The 22,744-nt window shown below is 53.5% G+C and overlaps 3 non-coding genes across 3 annotated transcripts; 1 reads left to right on the plus strand and 2 right to left on the minus strand.

Moving 5' to 3' along the window:
- The first annotated feature begins 2,931 nt into the window (after positions 1–2,931).
- TRNAI-UAU lies at positions 2,932–3,023 on the plus strand. The gene is given in 2 exon segments: positions 2,932–2,969; positions 2,988–3,023. It is a non-coding gene; the product is annotated as a tRNA-Ile (tRNA).
- Positions 3,024–19,868: 16,845 nt separating this feature from the next.
- Positions 19,869–19,941, minus strand: TRNAF-GAA. Its single transcript has one exon. It is a non-coding gene; the product is annotated as a tRNA-Phe (tRNA).
- Positions 19,942–21,459: 1,518 nt separating this feature from the next.
- On the minus strand, positions 21,460–21,541 carry TRNAS-UGA. The gene has a single exon. It is a non-coding gene; the product is annotated as a tRNA-Ser (tRNA).
- Positions 21,542–22,744: the final 1,203 nt, after the last annotated feature.

The raw sequence follows: 22,744 nt of genomic DNA on the forward strand, positions 1-22,744 counted from the left end.
TCTGCGGTGTGAAAATCGGGGAGGGGAGGCAGAAGCCCCACTTCCCTCCCGAAATGACGCCCAGTGGGGGAAGCCAGGACAACAGGGTGGGGCGGCAAGTGGTGGCCAGACTCTCACCGCCAGGGTCTAGTCTAGCTCAGGGTCCAGCTCAACTTTCTCCCCGCGCCACTGGCCCCCAGTCCCCTTCCACCACCAGGTCAACCCGGGCACTAGGGCAGGAACGGGGTGAGGCAGCAAGTCAAGCTGAGCAAGGCAGGCAAAAGCGAGTCTTGTCGTCATGGGCCGCTCACAATGACGTCCTTTTTGTGTGCAACTGCTGCAAAAATATCTCAGGCAGAGAAGCAACAGGCCAAAACATTATCACACAGCTGCCAAAGTAGCTCAGTTGGGAGAGTGTTAGACTGAAGATCTAAAGGTCCCTGGTTCAATCCCATGCTTTGGCAGGTTCTTTCATCCCTCTTTGCACAGGGGTGGCTTGTTTTCTGGGAGCACAGTGGTCCCTGCACCCAAGGTGAGTCCCTGAGCTTGGGCTCTGCAGTAGGAAAAGATATTGTGGGCTTCCGCTCCTAATTGCCTGGCCTGACATTTAACAATGAGGGACAGGAGCTGTCTCTCCTAAGTGAGTTATTGGTGGACCCAATATGGCAGGAAGAGAGTGCTAGAGGGGGTGCTGGGCAGTGACAGGCAGGTATAGGGGATGAAAACTCTTCTGTGCAGCTGAGTGAGGGCAGTACCAGGGAAGGGGCATGTGTGAAAGTGGCCATGTGGAAGGGAGTTGGGGGCCCAGGAGGAGCTGGGCTTGGACATGGTGGGTGTTCAGGAAATGTACATTAACAACTCTAGGGTAGCTTGATGGGCAGAGGGTGATTGGAGGAAGGGCCCATCTCTCTGGTCCTCCAGGCCAGGGAAGAATGATGGGGTTGGAGTCTTGTTCTTCACATTCGCAGTGCGAGTACAGAAGGTGGTGGAGCTCCGACCAGGGAGGGCATTACTGGTGGGCTTTGTGCTCCATGGCACTGGTTACTGCTATATTAGTGTGTATGGTCCCCAATTAAGGCATGAAAGGAAAGTTCTATGAAGGAACTGGCTGCCTTCTTCTAGACCGCACGGTGTTTGGTGTCGGGGGGGGATTTCAATTGTTGCACCGGCCTGAGGACTGCTGGTCCTGTTTTCCCAACCGTCAGAGGAAACTCTTCTACGATGAGCACTACCTGGTGCAGGTCGATAGCGAGGTCGGCTTAGAGAACGTGTTTCTCCACAGTGGAACCAGTGGAGGGCGGGCAGTAGCCTCCTATTCCTCTGACCCGAGCTCACACCAGCCGCAGAGGGGATACACCTTTCTGCGGGGACAGGCCAGGAGTCGCACTGACCGGATTTCCATGAAGGAGAGCACATCGACAGCCCAGTGCAGGGTGGTGCCAATGGACAGTTCGGATCACGCAGCTCTCACTGTGTGCTCAATGTGGGCAATTCCCTGACCCAGGGCAGAGGCTATTGGAAGCTGAACATCCAGAGCTTGCAAGATAAAGGGGCAGGGGCGTGAGGCCTGGCGGTGTTGGCAGAACGGGAAAGCATCAGAGGGTTCTGTGGTTACCAGGGGGATTGGTGGGAGTCAGTGAGGAAGGAGTTGGCAGCTTTGTTCTGGTGGCTGGGGAAACACCACAACAGTAAAGAAACCAACAGTGCCAAGTCCTGCAGTGTCACCTGTGGGATTTCCACAAGAGCATCCAGGCAGGGGAGCCAGTCAGCGTGTGACTGTACGACCGGATCAAGCGACAGCTCCCCGAGTTCCAGGAGATTAGGCTGCAGTTGGCTGATATGAGTGGGAGCATCGAGTGAAGGGAGGAGCAGACTCCCCTGACATTTTTGCAGCCTGCAGGGAATGGAGACAAAGCAGGGGGATGCAGGGACTCAGGGCAGGACCCACGGATCCGGTAGTGCAGGACCACAGTCACTGGAGGAGGAGAGAGAGTCCCGCGAGAGGAAGCTGATGGTGGGAAGCAATAAGTGCAGAGAGCAAACCAGCCAAGAGTTACAGGCATCTAGAAAGTGAAACAGGAGCAGGTCCCATGGTGTAATAGGCAGCCCTCAGGGCTCTGAATCCTGGAATCTGAGTTCAAATCTCAGTGGGACCTTGTGGCAATACGTTGCTTTGCTACAAAGCACTGGAGCTCAATGTGTTTGGCTACCTTCTCTCAGGTAGAGAGTGAGGTTTTTCCCTCCTGCTGGGTGACTGATGCCCACTGGAGATAGGTCTTTGGTCTGGCTGGTTCAATGGGCTGGCGGCTATAGGGTGGGGTCCTAGAACTTAACAGTCTGGCTAGAGATTCCTGTGGTTTGACCATATGGTTGTTTCTTGCTGCTTCACCTGATGTCCACAACTTTGGTCCCTGCAGCTGCCACACTCTTCCTCTTGCCCACATGGCATTTAAAGGAAGGAGGGCCAGGGCCAGGCTTCACAGTCAGGGCTAGGCAGGAGGGAGGCAGAGTCCCAGGCTGGAGCCCAGGACCTCTCCTCCTCTGGGCACCTGGGGTGTTGTTCCCCCCTGTCCAGGCACCCCTAGGGCCCTGCACTTCACACAGCTCTCCCTGATTTCAGCTGTTAGTGAGGGAGCCTCACGGCTAGCGCAGACTGGGCAGTTTCTTGCATGAGAGACACTGTCCCAAAGCAGGACTAATGCTTAGAGCCGGTTCTCAGTGATTTCAGCTCTGTTGGTCTGCAGCAAGACTCTCCATTGAGTCTTAACCAGCTCTGTTATTACACAGGGAAGAACAAAAGGGTCAAATGGTGCCTGGAACCCTTAAGAAGAATCCACCCCACCGAGTACAACACTTGTCGCTACCTGCTCTCAGCTCCACTGAGAATGTTTTGGGGTCACTCCTTGGCTTTATCAGCCTAGGGGGGGTCTCAGAGATTCTTAATTAACAGGTGCTCCAGTGGCGCAATTGGTTAGCGCACAGTACTTATAGGGCAGTGCTGAGGAGCTATGCTGAGGTTGTGAGTTCAAACCTCACCTGGAGCATTGGTTTTCATTAGCCAAGTAGCATCACCCCCTTATTTGGCCCTGTGGAATGTAGAATTCCAGCCCAGGGACACTGAGGAGGGGAGGAGTCAGAAATGCCCACTTCAATTATTACCTGCTCTCCAGAGCACAGGTCAGAAGCTACCATCCTTTCTCCCCCACCAGCCCCTGTGCCAGGATCCCTCAAGCAGAGCCTGGAGTCCTGCCCATGGCATCTGTACTATTGACAAACACTAAGTAAGGGGGACAAAACACTCAAATCCCACCTGGTGCGGGGAGCCAGGTTTGCTCTTCAAATTCTGTCGTTGGTACATTTCCAGGCCTGGGAATGTCCCACAACAGCATTTAATGGGAAGCTGCCTGCAGAACAGTGACACTGCACAGAGCTCCTGTGGAGGAGGGGTGGGAATTGGTAACATTTTGAGGATCGTTTGGGAAATGAGCCTTTGCTGACAAGGTTTGTCTCTGTTCATATTTCACCTTCAGGTGTTATGTTGAGGGATCTTTAGTGTATTTTTGTGAGGTTAATAACTATCTCCTCAACTTTATTTACTCAACTTAAAAATTGGTGTCACTTGATTTTTGCATCTCCCTGTGAAAATACAACTGACACGTGTGGCTTTCTACAGGGGGTCATGATGTTAAAGTTAAGGAATTCAGTCTCTGTACTTCTGGGGGGGTGGGTGGCTTTTTTACAGCTGCCTCACTGCCAGGCACACTGGGCTGTTAGCTGCACCCACTGTCCTTGCCAGGGGCCCCTGCTGAATCCTGGGGGTTGCACTGCCATGCTGGGGTGACTGCAGGTGGAGAAGCTGCTGTGGAGCAATGTAGAGCAGGTGCAGGAAGGAGACGGGGTCACTATTCTCATGCTGAACTGCACAGTTTTCCAAATTTGGGACTAGATTCATAGATTCATAGACTTAAGGTCAGAAGGGACCATTATGATCATCTAGTCTGACCTTCTTCACAACGCAGGCCACAGAATCTCACTCACCCACTCCTGTAACAAACCCCTGACCTATGTCTGAGTTACTGAAGTCCTCAAATTGTGGCTTAAAGACCTCAAGGTGCAGGGAATCTTCCAGCAAGTGACCTGAGCCCCACGCTGCAGAGGAAGTCGAATGTCCGAGAACAATTCAAGGGGAAGGTGAACGCAGAGCAATGACACTGGAGATGCCCAGACCTCCAACAGGGGCAATGTGGAAATTAATAATGGGAAGATCATTTGTGAAATTAGTCGTCACTGACAAGATTTGTCTCTGTTCCTATTTCACGCTATGGTGTTAGTTAGAGGAATCAGTACAGATTTTTACTATATTAATTAAACACTTAATTCTATTTAATCAAGCCAAAAACTTAGTATCACTTATTTTTTCTCTGTCCTAGCAAGAATGAATTGAATTTTGTGACTTTCTGGAAAGTGCAGCGAGATTAAATGTGGGAAATTCAGTCTCTGTGTTTGTGAGCTGATGTTTTCCTCTCACAGGTTAGTGCCTGCATTGAAATACCCAGAGGGATCTAAGGACTGGTGTACGCTGGGCACTGAACTGGCAAAGCGACGTCTCTCAGGGTGTGACTCCCCCCACAAACCAATATAGTTAAGGTGACCTAAGCCTGGGTTAGATAGTGCTAAAGAAAAGGAAGAATTGTTCTGTCCATGCAGCTATTACAGGGATGGGAAAATCCCTCCAGTCACTGTCTACTCCAAAGTGCTATAGCAGTGCCACAACAGCATTTTAAGTGTAGACAGAATAAAACTAGATTTATCTCCAGTTCGCACTGTGGATGCTCAGGCACTAAGACTACAATAATAACAACAGCAGGACAGTACTTGTGTAGTTGGCAGGATTCAAACCTGCGCAGGGAGACCCCAATAGCTTTCTAGTCCATCGCCTTAACCACTCAGCTACAACTACTTGACATGCAGTTGTTTCACTGCATGATGATTTTGTTCTCACTAAATTGTCACTTCAAATTGTTTGCTCAGACCAGCTTCCCCAGCACACTCACGGCTGCGCATCAGTGTAAGTGTGTCCTTGGCTGAACAGCGAGAATTCCTGCCCATTTCCCTTCCGGTTGGAGCAGGATTAGAGTGTGTTTGTGTGAACGACATTGCTGTAGATTGTTGTTCATTCCCCACTCTGACAATTCAGACAGTCCCTTTCCTAGTCAAATCTCCAGCACATCGTTCCAATAGCAGGGGGCAGGATTTCTCTGGGGCACTGAAATTTTTCAGAGGGCCGGTGCGTGAACTCAGCCTTGCATTCCACCCTTGATGTTTGATGGACGAACAACAGCAGCAGAAAGAAAGAGCGGAGCCAATATCTCCCTGGCAGGGATGCAGGTGCCATGACCCCTCTGTCTGACCGTCATCATTGCAGGAGAAAAAGGTACACTGGCATCGAATGCCCTGGCTCAGACCAGAGACACAGGGAGGTTTTGCTGTTTATGGATCTGTGCAAAGGAAATTTTGTCTCTGTGTGAAACTGAGGTCAGAAATGAAATGTCCACACGGTGGCCCAATGCTCTAGGGAATGTGGGTGAAGGACTCGGGCTGAGAAATGATTTAACAGGGCTTTGTTTCAATTTATTGCCCTGTTTAAAATCTATGGCTAAAAGGCAGCCACTGTTGTTAGTACTTGTACCTGTGTAGGGACACCCCAGTGGGTGTCAAGTCCATTGTCTTCACCAGGGGCAGTCGATTATTTTAGCAAAGTACAAATTACTTGGTCAAGGCCTAGGCTCCAGAGAAAACAATACACTGCTGATAAGAAGAAGTACATAAAAGATTTTGCAGCCACCATGGGCATAACTATGATGTGTCGTGTTTCACTCTTTATATCTGGCACCACCTCCTTTCCCTTTAGCCTTGTAGTTGACCAAGGGGAAAGCTGAACATCTCCTCAGATACCAGGGAGTGTTTGTGTCCATTCCTGCGAGCTACACAGGGGTTTGATGTTGCTGTTTCAGTCCTCTGGCTCTGGCGGGATAAGGAACGATTCAGGCTGTCACTGAACTGAAGGAGGAAGATCAGTTTTTGACAGGGAGAGGGACACCTCCTCTTAAAGGTGTTTGTCTGGCTGGCAGTCCTGGTTCCCAGGTCTCGCCCGTGGGGCTCCAGCAGTTTTGGGACTGGGTCACTCCCTTGGCCCCACCGGCTGCCCCAGGTGCTCCCCCAAAGGCCCCATCAGTGCAGTGGAGCTGAGCAGCATCTGCCTGCTCGCTCCAGTGGCTGCCGGCCCCTCCCATGGCAGGGCGGGGTGGGTCGTTGCCTCTGTGCGCTGCCCCACCCGAGCCCCTGCAGCCAATGGGACACTGCAGGGGTGATGCCTGGGGGCAGCAGAACATGGCGGCCCCCCCGCCCACCCCGCCGTGGAGCCCCAGGTAAGCGCCGCACCCCTGACTCCCTCCGAGAGCCTGCACCACCATCCCCTCCCCACATACCCCCTCCTCCCCGCAAACTCCCTCCCCGAGCCTGCACCCCGGTCCACACCCACCGGCCCCCCACTCCCTCCCACAGCCAGCACCCTCACCCTCCACACACCCTCCCACCCACCTAATCTCCCTCCCAGAGCCTGCACCCCCACCCCACCACCGGTTCCCCCTACCCCCTGGCCCAGCCCAGAGCTTGTACCCAGCACCCAAACTCCCAGAGCCGTACAAGGAATTTTTGTGCCCGATGCAAGGGCCGGCTCCAGGCTCTTTGGCGGGGGGTCCCTGAGTCCCTGTCGGAGGGAATCACCTGCCACTGATTTGCCACCGCTGCTTCATTCATCCTTCGGTGGCAATTCAGGAGCGGGTCCCTGAGTCCCTCTCGGAGAGAAGGACCCACTGCCAAATTGCTGCCGAAGAAGTGGAAGCAGTAGAGCTGCCGCCGAAGCGCCTCTGATCGTGGTAGAGCGGCGCCCCTCCACTTTGCGCGCCCGAGGCAAGTGCCTCACTCGCCTCGCCCTTGTTACAGCGCTGCAAACTCCATCCAAAGCCTGCACCCCAGAACCCCTCCCCCACCCAAACTCCCTCCCAGAGACCAGCCTCTCACCCCTTCTGCACCCAAACTCCCCCCAAGAGCCTGCACCCCAGAACCCCTCCCCCACCCAAACTCCCTTCCAGAGACCAGCCTCTCACCCCTTCTGCACCCAAACTCCCCCCAGACCCTGCACCCCAATCCCCAGCCCAGGGCCTGCACCCTAGACCTCCTCCCCCCACCCAAACTCCCTCCCAGAGCCTTAGGCAGGTGGGGGGGTGGAGTTTTGGGGGGCGGGGTCTGGGCAGTATGAGTGACATTATTGGCCCACTGGGAGGACTGGAGGACTGGCCCTGGCCCTAAGGTAAATTGAGGTTGAGACCCTGCTTTAAGGGATTGGAGTAATGCTGGAGAGACTGACGGGCAGGGAGCTGGGGAGCTGTGTGTGCCCCAAGGAGAGTTGTTGTTGTGCTCTGGTGACACAGAGCGGGGGTGGGGAGTTTGTAAGCTGTGGTGTTTGTATAGAAGAGAGAAAGTTTACTAACCTCCAGGTTCAAAGCTGTTCCTGCTCTGGGCTATACAGGACACTCTCTGTTGTGAGGGTAGCTTAGTGGGTGAATGTTTCCTGCAGGGTAATGGGTTCCTAGTTCCCATCCAAGTGAGTCCCTTTAAAAACTTTTTTGAATGAAAATCAATTTCCAGACCCATCTCCAGTATGTTCAGGAGTTCGCTGAATGGGGGCAGGGGGCTTGAAATGAATTTAAACACTCAGCATTTTCCCGTGCAAATGAATAAAGACCTAGCAGAGCTGACCAGCAGCTGAAATCAGTTCCAGCCCTCTGCGTCTCTAAGAGGGACTCTCGGTAGCTGAGGCATGTGGGACACCTCTGTGGTGAGGACAGGTGAAAAAATGCTGGATTCAATTAAAGCTGAGCCCATAGGAGGGGAAGGTGAATGGCGGCACCACACAGGGTCATAACACTCAGACATGGGGCTTCACTGTCACCTCCCCTGTGTTTTCCATCATTTCTATCCTAAGGAACACACCCTCCCCCTCCCCCACACACTGTCACACACAACCTTCTCTCCCTGAGCCCCATCCCACCCCTCCCCCTCTCCCCCCACACGCCATGGGACACAGCCTCTCGGTGACTCTCCCAGATGGGGGCTTGTCTCTGCATCTCCCCAACAGGGGAGCAGGGAGCCAAAAGGGCCACAGGAGACCAATGGAGCTAGGCAGGGATAGAAAATACTTCCCCTCCCTTCCCAAGAGTCCCGTTAATCTCACCCATGGGATGTTCCAGCACCGGGTGGGCTCAAAGCACCAACCTTCCCCTGAGCAACGGAAAGGGGAACCAGCTCTATCACATGGAAGGAGGCTCCCAACCTCTGCTGCTGCCATCCTGCAGCCTTTAATATGGATTTGTTTTAGCTAATGCAACCCCCCCACTCCGCTAAACCATCTGTGAAACATGGAGACAAGCTCCTGAAAGCAGGACTCAGTGGTGCAATGGGTTAGTGCCCAGTACTTACAGAGCAGTGCTGAGTGGAGTGATGCTGAGGTTGTGAGTTCAAACCTCACCTCCAGCACAAGTTTCCTTTAAATCTTGCCCCCGACTCCCCATCAGTCTTTGCTCCCCAAACCACCTGTGTGCTCACCCTCTTCGCTGTGAGACTCAAACCCTGCCTGGCTTTCGGTATGTCGGTGGTTTTTATTGTCTGACGTATTGATGTGCATGTGGGTCCTGTGTGATTTTTGTGGATGCCTGGCATAGTTTTGTGTGTGTGTGACTTTTGCATGCAGATTGTTTTTTGCTAAGTATTCTTTTGGTATGTGGTTTTTGTGCTTTCCTGTTGTGGGCTTTTGCTGTATTGTTTGGTGTGGATTTGTTCTATGTTTTGTGTGGCTTTCCCTTATGTGTCTATGGCTCTATGTGCTGTGTGGGTTTGGTTGTTTATGTCTGTGTGGGCCTGTGCAGTCTGTGATGTTCTCTTTCTCTCTATTTGTCTCTCTGTTTGTATCTTCATGTGTAAATTCACTGGAACTTTTCAAACTCTCCACAGCTTTGCCAATTTTCACCAGGAATTTTACTCATTAACAAATTCTCACTTGTTCCCTACCAGTTGGTGACCATCGCCCCAGGGGCCTGTCAGTCTCAGGGTCCTGATTTCCCATTGACCCTTCCCCCTTCTATTGGGACTGGGAACTAGCCAACCAAAAAAACCCCACTCAGTTTTAGTAAAGGGCCAACAGTCCCCTTACACAACCTGGGCCTGTGAGGGAGGGAGAGCTCAGTGGTTTGAGTATTCGCCTGCTAAACCCAGGTGTGTGAGCTCAGTCCTTGAGATGGGCTATTTAGGGATCTGGGATAAAAATCTGCCTGTGGATTGGCCCTGCTTTGAGCAGGGGGTTGGACTAGAACCTCCTGAGGTCCCTTCCAACCCTGGTATTCTATGATGGGGTCACCAATGTTCAGAGAAACTAGCACAAGCTGGGCCCATGGTGTAATGGTTGGCATGCTGACATCTGAGTTCAAATCTCAGTGGGACCTTATGGTAAATCCCTGGAGATCCAAGCGCTTTCCTATCTCCAGCTGTATAAAAATGAGTTGTTTACCTTTTGCTGAGTGACTCATACCCACTGGAGCCAGGTCTTTGGTTGGAATGGGGTCTAGAAGTGGCTATGGTTTGACTGGGTGTTTGGGATTTCTGATGCCCACAAGTTTGGCCCTTGTGCTTTCTACCACACTTTTCCTCTTGCCCACATGGCGCTTGAAGAAAGGAGTGTCAGGGCCAGGTTTCATAGTCAGGGAAAGGCAGGAGGGAGGAAGAGTCCCAGGCTGGAGCCCAGCACCCCTCTCCTCCTCTGGGCACCTAGGACAGAGGCGGCTGGTGCTGACAGCTCCAAGGGAAGGCTTAAAAGCCACAGAGCAACCAAGGGCAGGGCAAGAGGAGGGGAGAACCATGCCTATGCGTGGCCAGCAGACAGCCACAGAGACACCCAGCTAGGCTGCTCCCTGGCATGCCGAACCCCCACTGAAAACCACCCACAACCAGCTGCTGATGCTTTGTGGCCAACATCAGAAGATGGTAGGAAAGCAGGGCCAGCCCCCTGGTGGGGCCTCTTACCGTTCCCACTCATGGTGCTGACTTTGGCAGTGGGGCAGGAGATTTTACCCCAAGAGGCTTTTCCCCAGCTGGCGACAAGCAGAGAAACACCCAGGCTCCCAAGGTGCTATTTAGCAAGTACCCTCCAGCACAGGGACAGGCGCACACTTGGAAGAGGGAAACTGCTCCACACGCTAGCCCGGGCAGCCGCCCATTTTCTTTGGCAAGTCAGGAAGGGCAAAGGCAAGACTGGAAGCACCTGGGGCTCATGCCCCAGCCTTTGTGACACCCAACCCCCAACTCCTTCCCGGGGCTCTAGCTGAAGCCAGAGCATTGGCCTGAGCGGCCAAGAAGAGGTTCTAGCCCTGAAGGGAGCAGGACTTTCAGCACAAAGGTAAAACTGGGCAAATACAACCACGAAGGGACTTGAACCCTCAATCGTCTGATCCAAAGTCAGACAACTTACCCATTAGGCCATGTGGTCACAGGAACAAAACCTTTCCAAGTACTTCTTTGTAAAAGGCAGACACTGTGTTTCTCACATCCTCTACTGAATGGGGCCGAGACTCTCTGGGCACAAGAAGTCGAGTTCCCAGCGAGATGTGAGACAATTCTCTGGAGCCAGGTACAGGACTTTGGCAGGGAGGCTCTGGCATGAGGGATTGGGGTGCAGCAGACAGACCAGCTATCTAGGTGCTTAGATTTGGTCTCACTGAGGAGAAGGAGGAACCCTGCTGATAGGCAGTGGCTGTGGAGAAAAAGTGGGATGTCCAGGCTGCTCAGGTCTCCTTCTTCCAGCTCCTCATCTGGCTGAGCTGCTTCACCGGCCTAGACAAGTCCTCTGCATGCACAGCAAATAGCCCAAGAGCCATTGCTGCCCAAACCTGTGCTGGGGGGTGAGCTTCTGTCTTCCCTGTCCCATCTGCCCTAGAACAGACCTCTAGATTGAGAGAGACAGTCAACAACTATTAAGGCTAAGATTATATAAAGGGGGTCCCAGAATCTGTGACTTTCAGAGATCTCAGTGACATTTTCCGCCTCAGCCCTGGGGCAGCAAGACTGGAGCTGTCAGCTGTGAGGCCCCCACCGGCCATCAGCCACCAGTGGCGGAAGGGGCTCCCACAGGCCCATGCCACCACGGATGGACCCCACAGGTCCCAGCTACTGTGAGCAGCGGGATGCCCCCAGAGCTCCCAGCTGTTGTGGGTGGATCCCAGAGCTCCCAGGTACCACATGGGACAGGGGGACCCTGGAGCTCCCAGTGGGGTGACTGGGTTATAAAGTGCGGTCAGCGGTGCTGCGGGGCTCAGGCAGGCTGGTCCCTACGTGTCCTAGGGCACCGCACTGCGCCCTGGAAGTGGCCAGTAGGTCCCCCCTGCTGCACCGCTGACCAGGAGCCGCCCGAGGTAAGTCTGCACCCCAACCCCCTGCCCCAGCCCTGAACCCCCCCAAACCCAGAGCCCCCTCTTGCACCCCAGAGCCCTCACCCCCCTGCCCCAGCCCAGAGCTTCCTCCCACACCTGGAACCCCTCATCCCTGCCCCCACCCCAGAGCCATCACCCCATCCTGGACCCCAACCCCCTGCCTCAACCCACAGCCCCCTCCTGCACTCTGAATCCCTCGGCCCCACCCTGCAGCCTGGAGCCCCCTCCTCCACCCCAAACCCCTCATCTCCCCACAGCTCCCACAGGCAGACCCTGGAGCTCCCAGCAGCCATGGGTGGCCGGGGAGCCCCCCCAGCCCCACCCCACTGCGTATGGACCCTGCAGCTCCTACGAGCGGACCCCAGAGCTCCCAGCTGCTGCGGATGGACCCAGGGTTTCCCAACAGGCCTTGATGGTGTGAGGACCCCGCAGCCCCACGTCAGCGCTCACAGACCCTGCAGCGCCGCAGCCCCGGGAGCTCCCGGCCGCCCCGGGCAGGAGAGGAGCCCCCGGGGCTCAGACACCGCAGGCAGTGCCCGGAGCTCCCAGTCACCGGGGGGGGGTGAGGAGAAGCCGCAGCCCCGGGAGCTCCCGGCCGCCCCGAGCAGGAGAGGAGCCCCCGGCGCTCGGACACCGCAGGCGGAGCCCGGAGCTCCCAGTCACCGGGGGGGGGGGGGTGAGGAGGAGCCGCAGCCCCCGGCCAGTGCAGGTGGCCCCGCAGCTCCCAGCCGCCGCGGGCGGGCGGACGCCAGAGCCCCCCGCTGCCATCGGGACCCCGCGGCCGCCCCGGGCAGGACCCGTCACCCCGCGACCGGCAGGAACCAGCCGCGCGCGGAAGCGCCTCGCGCCCTGTGACCCCCCCCGGTGCTGCGGCTTCGCGCCAGGCGGGAGGCGGCGCCGCGGCTGCGGTCTCGGTCCCTCCGCCCGGCAGCGGGACCCGCCCCGCGCGGCCTCGCGCCGCTTCTCGCGGGCGGCGCTGAGCTCTGAGCGCACAAGGCCCTGGCGGCTCCGCCCCGCATCGCTGTCAGACAACGTCACCAATGGGAGCTGAGCCTGTCAGAACCGTCAGGTGGGGAGGGCCCAATGGGAGACCAGCTTTCAGAGACCCGCCCCGCACGAGGGACAATGGGAGATCAGCTATCAGAAAACACTAGGCAGGCGGGCACCAGCCAACCAGGAACCGCCCCTCATCTCAAGGACCCAGACAGCCCCGCCCCCCCACCTGTCCTATGCCCCACAGCAGCACCCAGCACCAGGGGGCTTGTGTCACGCCCCACAGCAACCCCCAAAGCAGAGTCTCAATTCCCCTCCCCCACCAGTGCTCTGCATTAGGTAACGAGAACCCCCCCACACCAAAAAAAGGGGAAACACTTTCTGCTTCACACAACCACCAATCCCCCCGCAGCCCCTTCCCCATGTCTGGCCACACGCTCCCAGCTCAGGGTGACCACACTCCCCGTCGGGGCAGGCTCTGCTCAGCCCGGCTCCCCACAGCCTGCACTAAACATGTGGGGCCCAACCCCAAAACTTACTCATATTTTACCCCAATGGCCCCAAACTGCCGCTTTTAATATGCAAATAAGGTGCTGCCACACTCAGGCCACTCCCGAGCTCTCCAGTGGAGCCACCCGGCAGAGAACCAGGTGATATTTAAATTAGCCAGGACGTCGCTCAGTCATTGCCCTCTGCTCCCAGCAGGTGGCGCCGGAGAGCTCCGAGCTCGCTCCCTTCCCTTTCTCACGTCGGCTTCATCCCCCGGGTTACAAACGCACCAACCGGGGAGCAGGAGTGCGGGGCTGCTCCAGGGTGACCAGATGTCCCATGTTTAAAGGGACAGGCCGGTTTGGCTGGACTTTTTCTTATATAGGAGCCTATTACCCCCCAAGCCCTGTCCCATTTTCCAGTTGCTTTAAGGTCACCCTATGGGGCAGCTCTGCGGGGACGGACTTGCACACTTGGGATGTTAGTGCAAAAAACTCCTCCTGGGCTGAGTAAAGGGCAGAGACCTGCCCTTAGCCTGCCCTGAGTGGGGGTCACCCAAACCGACCCTCACTAGCCAGGCAGGTGTCACCTGCTGCCTGGGGAAAAGGCAACAGGCCCCCACTCCCCAGCTCTGCGTGGGTGGAGAGCCAATGGGAACTTCTATTAAAAGGGAAAGAGAATCAAGCCTGAGTTTGGGAAAACCCCACAACCACATTCACATCTACGCTCATCAGCAACCCCCCCACCCCAGAGTACACTGGGCAGTGCTGTGCCTCAGTTTCTCGCCTTGGAGTGTGACAGGCCAATCCAATGTTCCTTTAACAGACCCCTCCGCTCTCCTCCCCCCAACCCCCACTCCCCTTGGGCAGCAAAGCCCCAGGGGTGGGGGAGGGACGGGAAGGAATCAAGCGAAACCTCAGCTTCTGCTTCCGACACTCCCTCAACTGGCTCTCGGTTTGCCCTGTTCACTCTGCGTCGCTGCCGCTCCACGGCATTGTCCTTCACCCTGCTGCTGAGAGCTCCTGTGTCGCCACTTCCCCTGCTGCCACCTGCCTGTCTCCTGCAGCCTCTGCGCGGCCACCTAGTGGGGGAACCTCGCTACAAGTGCAGCCTGGGCAGCCTCTGTCATTGCAACACCATGGGCAGGGCGTGAACCGCCAGCTGGGGGAGACTAACACCCTGCCCCGCCCCTTCCATCTGAGGCCCCGCCCCTCCTGCAAACACCCCTGTGCCCGGCGTACACCAGCCCTTAGATCCCTCTTGGTATTTCAATGCAGGCACTGACCTGTGAGAGGAAAACATCAGCTCACAAACACAGAGACTGAATTCCCCACATTTAATCTCGCTGCACTTTCCAGAAAGTCTCAACATTCATTTAGTTCTTGCTAGGACAGAGAAAAAATAAGTGACACTAAGTTTTTGGCTCAGTTAAATAAAATTAAGTGTTTAATTAACATAGTAAAAATATGTCCTGATTCCGCTAAATAACACCATAACATGAAATAAGAAGAGACAAATCTTGTCAGTGATGACTAATTTCGCAAATGATCTTCCCATTATTAATTTCCACACCGCCCCCATTGGAGGTCTGGGCACCTCCAGTGTCACTGCTCTGCATTCACCTTACCCTAGAATTGTTCTCGGACATTCCCAAATATGGAAAATTGTGCAGATCACAATGTGAACAGTGACCCCGGCTCCTTCCTGCACCTGCTCTACATTGCTCCACAGCAGCTTCTCCCCCTGCAGAGTCACCCCAGCACTGCAGTGCAGCCGCCCAGGGTTTTGCAAAAATTAATAATACAGAGTTTGGAGGAAAGTAAACATTTGTGAGTTGTGGAAATAGCAAAAGGCAACAGTTGTGGTGTTACAAGAAGGGCAGTTTTTGGTTTAATAATAAAACCCAGTTATATAAATGTAACTGTATGTGCAGCTCTGTGCACTCACGTTGGATGGAAGCTTAGTAATTAAATTATACAAGAGGGTCAGGTAAAGTGGCTGCTACCATCACTATGTTTTGTCCCGAGAAGCCTTTACAGCCATTCTGAGGGGAAATGGGCCCTTTGCCCACAGAAATGGTCTATAGGGGACGGCTGCAGGCAGCAGGCGGAGAGATAATCTCATCAAAATGATTTGACTCCTGGGTAATGTAAGCAAAATCACTAAAGGAATGTCCGGGGTTTCTATTGGAACTTAACTTGCCTGCCCCTGGCTGGCTCTGGTTGTACAAGATGGACGTGTAATCAGGGTACAGTTGTGTAAAAAAAAAATTATTGCAGTGCAAGGGCTGTTAGACAAAACAAAATGTTTTGTGTAATTGTGTAAGGTTTTAAAAACCTAAACTGAGACTTATGGTTTGTAATATAATGTTATGAAGATTAAACTATGTAAGGAATGTGCTTTTTCCCAGGACATGTGCAGTGTATATTGGAGAAAGGGTAAAAGAAATGCAAACAAAACATGGTACTTAGCTCAAACCCTATTAGGGCTCCAAAGGGAGCCACAATAGGTTGAGGTTTCTTTTTCAGATCTGTGTGTTTTGAAGCAGAAGATGAAAGTGGAAAGTAATCAGAACTCAGGTGGAAGTTGATTGTGTCCCTTTTAAGACAGTCTCTGAGCTGCTGATGGCTTTGGATCCAAAAGCCAAGCCCGAAAGCCGGGGTGAATGCAAATGACCTAGCTGATGGGGGAAGGAGAGAACTGCCCATCAGTGGCTGCACAAAGGAGCTGCAAATAATAAATACATCTGGTCAGCAAACAAGCTACTGGAAGACTCAGATTGTGGCCCTCCAGGAAAGGGAGATGAAAAAACAAGTCAAGTCTGAAAATAAGGGGGACAGTTAACCCTAAGGAGTGTGTGTGTGTGTGTACAGTGCTAAAGCTAAATCTAAAGCTGTCTCTCAGCTATTACCTGAGGATAAACTTAATGCTTGGTACAGCAGAGAAACTATTGCAAACTTGGTCTGTTGTACAAGAGGGGAAACTGAGGCACGCCACTTCATGAATTTCATAAATGACCAGTGAGGGGAGTAATTCACTATCTGACTATAGAACAAAATAAGGACAGCCTGGAGGTAATTCTTCTGTTTTTCCTGCAATTAGCAAGGAAATTTGTAAAAGGATATGGTATTATTATTATTAAGCACTAATCTGTCCCCACGGGGGGGGTGTGTGGAAATTGTTTCTTTTGTTTTTCAGACACTCTACGAGCAAGCTGGTGCCAGCAAAAGACTAAACCATAATACCATGAATCTATGTTTTGTATTGTTTGTCTGTGGTGTTTGTCTTGTTGTTAGCATTGTTGTGTTTCAATGAACAGAAAACCTCATGACATGGGTGAGGATGGCTTCAAAAGGCTGACCTGGGGGGAGATGTGTGTGGAAATTCAAAATGCTCTCCTAGGAGGCCAGCACCTGTGCAATAGCTACCGTGGTATCTGGAAGTGAATCGGCAGCTAAGGTGGGCCCCACAAGCCATATGGGAATAATGAGAAGGGGATATGCTCGCTGGGAATCAATGGAGGGGTGTGTAAAATGGTGTAAATCCAGAGAAGATGTTTGAACGTGCCCCTCCCTGATGGCCATGGAGGAGCACACCCAATGGCCCATGGTAAGGGGTGGACAATTGGGTGTACTGTGTATGAGGTGTTTTGCTGGAAATGTACATATTACTGGGGGCACAATTACCCCAGCCCCTAACCAAATTCCACACTACACACTGCTCTCTGGGCTTTGGTGCACAGATAGACCTGTGAATCTTACTGCTGTGAATAATCGAACCAGCGCATACAGCCTGATTCCACACCACGTGGTTAAGTTGGTTTGGACAATAACCCATTTCTCTGTGGACATTCAATGGACTTATGATATGGACAAAAGCACGAAAACCTGCAGCGGCAGCGTATTGCAACTGGGCACGTTAAGAGCTTGACCCCGTCGAAGGAGGAGAGGAGGTGTTTCGGTGGTGGCCGGGATGTTGGACCATGCGGCTAGTGCTCAGGTCTCTCGGTGTTGCTGTGGATTATTACAGCGGCTGGTGTATTGCTAAGTATACTTGTGTGACGTTGCCTATGGAAATAACCTAGAAGTAATGGAGTAAGCCCCTCCCCCCTGTACTAGACAACCTGGACCCAACCTTCTCAGGCCCACTATAGTGGGAAGTCTGGAACGCTAATTGGAACGGGTGTGGCACGTCCGTACGAGAGAAGGTGCAGGGCACTGCACTACGCACGGGGCAGTGGGACAATGGAATATCAACACCTTCCACCTTGAGGCCTGGCCCTATCAGGAAATGTGTCACCACGTGTCCTATGTCTTGCTAAGGGGGAGAATGGGAACAGGGACACAGGCAAGGCTCTGTGGTGTCAGGGCTGGGATGGGGACACTGAGGAAGGAAACTGGAATCATTGCTTGCTGGAAGTTCAATCCAATAAACATCTCATTGTTTGCACCTTCGGACTTTGGGTATTGCTGCTCTGTGTGTACGCAAGAAGGACCCAGTAATGGGAAGGTGAAGGGATAAACCCTCTAACACTAACTAACATCTAACACCCATTTGAACCTCTTCTTTTCACACCGTTGCTCATTCTCAGGGGCTGCTTTGTCTCCAGACAGATCCATTCTCTTTCAGAACAGCCTTGCTCTTTCCGTCTGTTTCACTCACTGAGGTGTCAGAGTAAACACTCCCCTTCCCTCTAGTCTCAGACAAACACTAGTATTAACTGTTTGCTACTGATGGGTTTAGAAAGCATTTATCAAGATGCCATTTCTGGGGGATTTTTCCCAAGATCCAGTATTTTGTGTTCAAACATCTCCTAGCTCCCTTGGTGAAAATAAGGCCAAGGTTTCCTTGTAATATACAGTAAGAAGGCAGTTTTTCACCCCACATGGGACTTGAACCCACAATCTCTGACTTAGAAAGCCATTGCCTTGTCTATTAGGCCACTGATGAAAGAATGGAAGCTCTATCTCCTAAATGCATATTTCTCATATTAACTTGGAAGCCAAATACCCTCTTTCTGCACCTTACAGAAATGTCTGCATCCCCTGGCAGTGAGGCTACTGGGCAGGTCGCTGACAGAGCTGAGCCCCACATTTCTGCCAGCCATCTTTAGAGAAGAAGGCTCTTTTCCCTGACAGCCACACAGCGCTGCCTAGCATCCCGAGAGCCTCCCTCGTGTTCTCCCACAGCAGCCGCCTGCCGGTGTGGGTGGGAAAAGGGGACCAGGAAGCACTGCGGCCTCATTACGGGACAAGAGGCCCTCACCATGCCCAGGCCTGCCTCTTGCCTTCACCCCGGCAACCAGAGGTGCCGGGGAGCTCCCTGGCAGGCCGCCGCCTCAGCCAGGAAATAAGGAAAAGGCAATGAATGAAGAAGTCAGGAAATAACGAGGAAATGAAGAGGTTTGTCGAATGGGTTTCTGCCCAATTTACCATCTTCTCAGCTACCGCTCAAAGTTAAAGACCTAAAGTCAACCTATTGGCATAAGTATAGATGGTTGGATGGGAATTAAAAGGAGCTGCTGTCACAAGTGTTAGGTGCCTGCAAGCAGCATGCAGACCATTTAAAAACACCGCAATTAGAGGCTCAGATGAAACGTTTGCCCTAAATCAGAAACGACAATAGGACGACCAGCAGAACGCCACTCTAGGTAAACGGCCGAGTACTGGAGGCTGTTAGAGGCAAAAAGTCATTCCTCAAAATTTGGAAATCAGATCCTAGTGAGGATAATAGGAAGGTGCACAAACTCTGTCCTGTTAAGTGACAAAGTGTAACAAGTCAGGCCAAGAAAGAATCTGAGAAGCAACATGCTAAAGACACAAAAGCTAAGCATAAATCCGGTCAATGCGAGTCCTGGTCTGTCCCCGCAGAAAGATGAACCCCCTCTGTGGCTGGAGTGAGCTCCTCCAAGCCGACCTCACTACAGACCTGTGCCAGGTAGTGCTCATTGTAAAAATATTTCCTCTGACAGTTGGGAAAATGGGACCAGCGGTGCTCAGGCCGGCTGACACAATTAACCCACCCTCCCCCTCAACAACAAACACCATGCAGCCCAGAGGAAGGGAGCCTTTGATCTTCCCTCTCATGCCTTAACTGGAGACCATACACACTAATATAGCAGTAACCAGTGCCACAGATCACAAAGCCCACCAGTAATGCCCTCCCTGGTTGGAGCTCCACCACCTTCTGTACTCGCACCGCGAATGTGAAGAACAAGACTCCAACCCCATCATTCTTTCCTGGCCAGGAGGCCCTTCCTCCCATCACCCTCTGCCCAGCAAGCTACCATAGAGTCATGAATGTGCATTTCCTGAACACCCACCATGGCCAAGTCCAGCTGCTCCAAGGCACTGAACAGCAAGTGCCTCCTCCTGGACCCCCAAATCCCTTCCACACGGCCACTTTCACAGATGCCCCTTCCCTGGTACTGCCCTTGCTCAGCTGCGCAGAGGAGTTTTCACCCCCACTCCCTGCCTGTCACTGCCCAGCAGCCCTCTGGCACCATTCCTGAGGGTCACCCTGCCTTGCTCTCTCCCTGACATATTGGGAAAGGCAGCTCCCATCTCTCCTTGTTAAAGGTCAGGTGGGCCAACTAGGGGCAGAAGCCCATTCTATGTTTTCCTACTGCAGAGCCCAAGATCAGAGACTCACCATCAGTGCCACCCAGAGGGGAGGCAAGCAGGGCAATTTACCCCAGGCCCCATGAGAATACAGTATTGCAACTTTTTTTTAATTGAACGGGCTCCCAAAAATGCTTTGTTCCAGACCCCTAAATGCTCTAGGGCAGCCCTGCTCATCTTGGGTGCTGACACACCACTGTGCTCCCAGAGAACAAGCCAGCAGGGCACAAAGAGGGATGAAAGGGCCTGCCAAAGCCTGGGATTGAACCAGGGACCTTTAGATCTTCAGTCTAACGCTCTCCCAACTGAGCTACTTTGGCAGCTGTGTGGTAATGTTTGGGCCTGTTGCTTCTCTGCCCGGGAGGTTTTTGCAGCAGTTGCACACAAAAAGGACGTCATTGGGAGGTGCCCATGAAGACAAGACTCGCTTTTGCCTGCCTTGCTCAGCTTGACTTGCTGCCTCACCCCGTTCCTGCCCTAGTGCCTGGGTTGACCTGGTGGTGGAAGGGGACTGGGGGCCAGTGGCGCGGGGAGGAAGTTGAGCTGGACCCTGAGCTAGACTAGACCCTGGCGGTGAGAGTCTGGCCACCACCTGCCGCCCCACCCTGTTGTCCTGGCTTCCCCCACTGGGCGTCATTTCAGGAGGGAAGTGGGGCTTCTGCCTCCCCTCCCTGATTTTCACACCGCAGAGGAGTGCGAACAGGAAAACGAACGGCTGCTCCACACCCCCACCGGAGGAACCCGGCACCCTTAGCTGTGGGGAGTAAGAAGTGGCTGTTGGCTGACAGGGCCTGTCCCCAAGGAGCTGGAACAGCAGCTGGCGCCTCCCCCTCGGCTCCAGGCTGTGGGAAATGCTCATTGCCTGGCTGCATGGGCGGCTGCTGCTCCGTGCTCTGGAGAGCGTCTGTATTGCTCTGTCAACCCCCCGTCTTCACTGAGCCAGTCTGGTAAGGTCCCAAGTGCCCCCTCCGGCCTGGCAGCTGAGAGTCTGTGCAGACATCAGCCCCCCTGCCAGCCCCACAGGCAGCAGCGCCAGCCCCCCAGCACCATAGGGGCACTCAATGCCCTTCCTGTGGGGAAATGGCTCCTTGGCATCCAGCTGCTAGAGTGAGAGCCAGGAGAGAGCAGTGTCTGGCTCACCGTGGGGGAGAGAAGAGACCTGGTAAGTGCGGATCTCCCTCAGCCTCCCCCGCAATGCTGGTCAGTTGTATTGTCACTGTGATAGTCAGTGCTTCCCTTCAGGGTACGCCCTAGAGGGATCTGTGACAAAGCCCCCTCTTTCCACCCCAGGCCCTGCCCCCACTCCCCCCCTTCCCCCAAGGCCCCACCCCTGTCCCATCTCTTCCCGGCTTGCACCTTCCTGCCCCATTCCTCTCCCTCCCCCACCTCTTCCCGTCCCTGCTCCTCCCCATCCCCTGCCAGCCCCTCCTGCACCCCACTGAACAGCTGATCACTGGCAGGTGGGAGGTGCTGAAGGGGAAGAGCAGGAGCTTGTCAGCAAGGCCTGTAGTGGGGTGCGGGGGAGCTGGCTGCCAGTGGGCACTGAGCACCTATTTTTTCTCTATTGGTTCTACAGCCCCGTAGCTCCCATGGAGTCACTGACTCAGCTTCTTTCACACCCTAGAGAGAGGAGCAGAACCAGGGCTATGTCTGATCTATGGGGCACCAGGTGAGTGGCAGAGGCTTCAGGTGCTGAGACACAGTGTGAGGGGGTGTCCCAGGGATCTCTGTGAAAGGAGCAGAACAGGATTTCCTTGGGGTGGGGAGAGAATTGAGAGTGTCTCAGGAGGTTGTACAGAGGTGTTGCCCAGGTGAGAGACTGGCTAAAACACAGGCCTCGCTGTGAGCAGGATTTGAACCTGTGCAGGGGAACCCTATTGGATTTCAACTCCAACACCTTAACCACTCGGCCATCACAGCTGTGAGCACAAAACTGCCTGAATGCCAGAGAAACTGGTAAAGAATCACAATGCCCAGGTGTGAAGTCATCTGAACTACAGAATTCCCACCGCAAACCTGGCTCCCAAAGCACAGGGGGGATTTGGGGTTTGTTCTCTTTGCTTAACTATGTCAGATGTATTCACCCACGAAACCTCATGCTCCAATATGTCTGTTAGTCTATAAGGTGCCACAGGACTCTTTGCTGCTTTTACAGATCCAGACTAACATGGCTACCCCTCTGATACTCCTAGTGACACTCTCCAATGGATACCCATCCTCCACCCACTGTGAGGTAGGTAGGAGCGGTTCATTATTATCCCTACTTGAAAGAGGGAGAAGCTAAGGCTGAGAAAGGAGAATTGATTTGTCTTAGGTCACACAGCCAGCCAGTGGCAGAGTTGGGAATAGGACCCAAGAGCCCTGATTTTGAAACTAACCATCAGATCGTGAATTTCAAACACTGAATGACCTGAATAAAGTGCTCGCAGATGAGCTCCAGACGAACAACAGTGCATAGTAATTATTCAGCAAGCATTTGAGGAGAACTGCAATGTTAGAGAGAATCATGAACTGCTCAGAGACCGTTAATGCAGCAAAGCACTAAAATTTGTCAACATATAACAGGTTATGACTTATTTCCTTGGTCTTCAAAGAGAACAACAAGGACCTGAGTCTCCTCCCTGTCAATAACCCCCTGCTCAGCCAATCAGGGTAGAGACAGGATGGGAGGCTGAGGGTTCTCACCAGAGAGCCCAAAGGATGGCCCAGGTCACCGGTGGGGATCACTGCCCGAGCACTATTTCAGCCCCACATTTTTGGGTGAACCTCCCACAGTGGGAGCTGCAGAGCACTCCCCCGCAACACACACACACACACACTGCTCCTGGTGTTGGGAGGGGAACAGGTGAAAGGACAAAAAAAGCAAGAGACGAAGAGAAAGGAGGAAGGGATGGATGGAGGAAAAGGTGAAACAAAAAGAACAAACCCTAAGGGACAAAATCCCAGGTGTGGAATAAAATTCTGCCTCCTTAAGTTCCTGTTTTCCATGCCTAGAATTCAACTGTCACCTGATGGATCAGACTGAACAGGTTTCAAATCTCAAGGAGGCTCTTACCTTCTAAACAGGGATGGCTGTTTTCTAGTAAAATCAGGAAAAGGGAAGGAGAAAACTTGAAAGAGGTT

This window comes from Mauremys reevesii, linkage group 12 (assembly GCF_016161935.1).
Source record: "Mauremys reevesii isolate NIE-2019 linkage group 12, ASM1616193v1, whole genome shotgun sequence".
Classification (NCBI taxonomy): Eukaryota; Metazoa; Chordata; order Testudines; family Geoemydidae; genus Mauremys; species Mauremys reevesii.